This window comes from Zingiber officinale, chromosome 10A, assembly GCF_018446385.1.
Source record: "Zingiber officinale cultivar Zhangliang chromosome 10A, Zo_v1.1, whole genome shotgun sequence".
Lineage (NCBI taxonomy): Eukaryota > Viridiplantae > Streptophyta > Magnoliopsida > Zingiberales > Zingiberaceae > Zingiber > Zingiber officinale.
In genome coordinates this window covers 58,269,856-58,274,719 of record NC_056004.1, presented here as the reverse complement: position 1 = coordinate 58,274,719, position 4,864 = coordinate 58,269,856, and positions in this window count along the sequence as shown.

Here is a 4,864-nt window from a genome sequence, read left to right as displayed (position 1 = left end):
AAATGAAATGAAAAGTTATTCCTAAGGTGATTAGGATGTGCCAATCATATTTGAGGAGTTGTCTAGAGTCAATCAAATTGGCACATAGTGATCTAAAAGTCTTGAGGATATGATTTTAGGTCTATTACACTTAGGAATATAGAATTTATGGCAAAATGATCAAAATTATCAAAAATGGCAACTAAGGCTAGAATTAGGTATTTTCTATACCTTGACATGTTATTTGCCATATATTGTTTGCCATATGCCATGTCATGACATCATATTTAATCTATGATCATTTGAAATGTCATGATAATGCTTAGGTTATTTATATGTCATGCTTTATTTAAGTTTCATACTTTATGTCATGACATCATGACATTGGCACATGTTATTATGTATGATATCATTTTATGCCATGTCATCATTTCTTGCATTTATAATCAATGAAATTGATTTAAGGTTAAAAACACAATTTGATATGGAGATCAAATTGATGTTTAGAAAATGCATGAGACCTTAGCCTAAGATAACCTAAACCCATATCTCACACCAAAATTGACTTGGATGTGTTTGATATACCTTAGATGTGTGTGAGATATTAGGATGATGAGTTAGGAACAAGGTGCATAGTTCTTGTACCTAGATGAGCCTAATTCAAAATTGGGGATCATAGGGAAAGCTTATGTACAAGTCATGTACATTTAGCCCAGAGATTGTGGTCCTAAATTAAATGGTTTAAAATCATTTCAAAATTGATTTGAAAAACCTTGATGAAGCTTTTCTAGTGATAGCATTCATCATTGAGCAAAGTGATACAAAGATGAGTTAACTTTGAGCTATTTCAAAGACTTTTGAACTTTGTATCAAGATTTGAAAATGGAACTTATTTTCATAGAAAATAATTTTTTCATGATAGTATATGTTATGAGGAGTGTATCCTCAAAATTTTACAATTTTTTGAATTTTCTGTGATTTTCTAGAGGTTTCTGAATTTCAGGAGAAGAAATCAGAAATCAGAAATCAGAAATCAGAAATCAGAGGTCGTGGACCGATTAGGAGGTTCCCTGATCGGTCCAGGTCTGTGTGGATCGGTCACTGGACCGATCCAGAGGGAGCCTGATCGGTCTGGTGACCGATCAGGGCGTGCCAAATTGCTGAAATTCGATTGGTTGTCTGAAATTTCAGCTCGGGAGTTGGTATTTTGAAGGTTTGAAACTCTCCAAGACATTGTTGGTGCAATGGTCAAGGGGGAGTTGACCTTTAGGGGGAATTTTACCTATTAGTTAAGGGGAATTGACTTTTAGGGGGAGTTTTTACTCCTAAAGACTTGAGTGATATGGGATTATCACTAAGTTAATTGTTGGACCTTAGTATCAAGGGGGAAATTAAGAGTTTCAATGAAAGGTATGGGACTTTCATTAGGAAGAAACTGTTGGAGCAATCCCAATGGTCCGCGGGACCATGTGTTTTGGTGTTTGGGCAAAGGGTTTAAGTTAGGTTCACCCTTGTATTTGATATGTGTATTTGAGTTGTGCAGGTTTGCAGGATACACATGTGACTCAGGTTGATGGCTTCGGGTCCGGTGAAGGATGGAGCATCCGAGGGACCGTAGACAAGGCAGCGAGGACAAGGGCCGAGGGAAGCGACTTCGAGGCATACGCGAAGGATGGCATTGGGTACGAGCCGCGGGCTTGAATGCATCCGAGGGACGAGAGCCAAAGGAAGTAGGCTTGAAGGCAAAAGGTCAAAGCTGCAAAGGAAGAATCAAGTGAGTCATAAGGGTGAGGGTACGAGTGCACGAGAGATTGTACTCGGAGTAAAATCCTAGTTTTTAGGGTTTTACTGTAGCAGTACTGTAGCGTTACTGTAGCGTTACTGTAGCAGTCGACTGCATGTTTTAGCAGTCGACTGGTGCAGTCGACTGGGGCAGTCGACTGGCATCGAACAGAATGTGTGGAATCGAGCCGTTGGGATGTAACGGTCGAATTTCCACAGAGGGCAGTCGACTGGTAGGCGGGGTTTTCCAACCCGTGGCCTATAAAACCAAAGCTTGGGAGCTTGGTTTGAGTTGACGAAATAGAGGTGGTTAATCTCTATTAGTAGTCTACTTGTGCCCTAGCGTCAAAAGAGTTCTTGTGAGGGTTGTGGTGAGGTTTCTCCACCCACAAGGAGCTACGTGAGCTAGCCGGAGTTTACCGGGGAGTAATCCACCGAAGGATCGGGATCGTCCACCTCAAGGACAAGCCGTGGAGTAGGAGCCCTAATTTCCGAACCACGTTAAACGAACGTGTCATTGGTTTGCTTGTTCTTTCCTTGTCTTTAGATTAGCTTTAGTATTCGTATTTGTATTCTTTGTATTCCGCTGTGCTAACGAATACGTAGGAAGCAACGATTTGGGGGCGCCGTCTATCCAACCCCCCCTTCAAGCCGGCCGTCCGATCCCCAACAAGTGGTATCAGAGCGAGGACGCTCTCCGTTGGACTAACCGCCAAGGAAGCACAAGATGACCGGCTTGATAGAACCGCCAAAGCTTGAAGGTAGAGGCTTATGGGACATCACGTATTGGATGATGAAGATGGAGGTCTTCTTCAACACGGATTGGGACACCATGTTGGTGGTCAAAGAGCCGTTTGAAGTCCCTAAAGACAAGAAAGGGAAGAAGCTCCGAACACGACATTGGACGGAGGAGCAAACCTCACGATCGGAGGCAAACTCAAAGGTAATAGCAATTTTAATTGGTTTATTGCCTCCTAATGTGATAAGTGGTGTAGGTAAATATGAGAACGCCCATGAATTGTGGAGGAAAGTGAAGAAATTTTCATGGGAGGAATTTTTGTCTACACAAGAAGAAGAAGAAAAATCCGAAGAAAGTGATGAAGTGGTCCAAGAGGAGAAGGAGGACCAATCGGATGTGGAGCCCAAGGAGTTGGGTTTAGTAGCTCAAGAAGAGGAGGTGGAGAAAACGGAAGTTGAGTCACGCTCAATATCCGAGGAGGAGAAGGAAGATGAGTCATTATCTACATCCTCAAGAATTGAAGAAAATTCCAAGGCAAGTGAAGAAGAAGAAGAGGTCTTGGAAGTGGTCAATCTAGCAAGCACCTCCACCGAAGTGAAGTCAAAGGACCACATAATTTGCTTCGGGTGTAATAAGAAGGGACACTACAAGAGTAGATGTCCTTTGGGTAAGAAAGAGGTAACTCCTAAACTCAATTCAATTCATTTTGAATCTAATTTGAGTTGTAGGAAGAAGAACGAGAAGAAGCACATTAGATGCTTCACTTGTGGTGAAATAGGGCACTACCACACCAAATGCCCAAGGAAGAGAGAGCTCAAAAGGTTGGGGCATTTAAGGATGTGGGAAAAGAAGTGGAGGAAGAATGGAGGCTCATGTCAAGGGGGAGCTCCAAAGGTAAAGGGTAAGGTAAACCCTAATTTAAATTTGAAGTCAAATTTAAATTCTTCCATGCATGTTAGGAAAAATAATGTTAATCATTATATACCCATGCAAAATTTTGGATTTAAATATCATGATAGGAATAGGGTTAATGTAGATCAAAACCCTAGGAAATCTATGCATGAAAAATCTAGAAACAATAGACCTAGGGAGACCCAAGGCATTAATCCCAAGAAGGGGAGACACATGCCTAGGAAGGGTATGTCTAGGAATGTCCAATTTGGACAAATTAACTCTAGGGTTAGAAACCTAGAGAAGGAGAATCAAGCTTTAAGGGGAAAGCTTGATAAGTTGGAACAATTCCTTAAGAGATTCAATGTTGGATCTAAGGAATTAAGGATGATGTTGGGTAGCCAAAGACCCAATAATGATAGATCGGGCTTGGGATACCGATCTAGTCCCTCCAAGGCCAATGAGAGTTCATATGCTAGGGTGGCAAATGATCATGGCAAGGGAGAGGTCTCCAAGGCTAAGGGAAAGTCTTATGCTAGGGTTGCATATGACTATAGCAAGGAGAAGTCAATTAATGGCAAGGGAAAGTCATTTAATGGTAAGAAGAAATTAACCAAGGATAAGGTGTCCAAGGTTAAGAAAGTTATGTTTGTAGGCCAAGTGTCACCGGGGGTGGACTGATGTGGCCTAGCCATTGTGGAAGAGTCACCTAGGGAGGTGGCTAAGGCTAAGAGCTCTAGGGGGAGCTCAAAGAGTCAATTTGGGACCCATGGCCAATGGATCTCAGGTGGGTTCTACTTGGGGGTCTAGAGGAGCCATGGAGTGTGCCAAGTGGTTTAGAGACGGACTTGAGTCTCAAACCTAGGGAATTGGCACACATGGTTTATGTTTCATGCAAGAAATATGACAATTGGGGTCATATTGCATGATAATTGGTTTTGGAAGTATAGATGCCATATAAACCAATGCTAGGGATGCATTGTGGGTTGGTATGGGCAAATACATCAAGAGGAAGCCAAAACTAGGACTTTAGGTCAAGGTTCAATTGAACTTTTTAGCTAGTTTTGTGTTTTGTGTCAATCTTGGGATTGGTGATAGATATTTTTATATATATTTTTCCCAAGTAGATATTGATATAATAGACCTCTCCACAAAATTTGGGAATTTTTGGAGGTCTGTGGAATTTCTGGCGCATTTCTGAAGTTGGCCAGAAAAGGCTGATTTTTTCATGAATAGTGTACCAGTCGACTGGTACAGTTACCAGTCGACTGGTAACACTGTTCACGAGCACAGAATGTCTCTGTAAGCTCGTTTTCATGGGGGCAGTCGACTGGTACTTCTTGCAGTCGACTGATACCAGTCTGAAAGTGTTTTCAGCACTAGATTTTGACCGGGTCAGCTCATATAGATGTATGGGATCCATGGGTGATACATACATGAGTTTAGGGTCATTTGGATGACAAGTTTTCAATA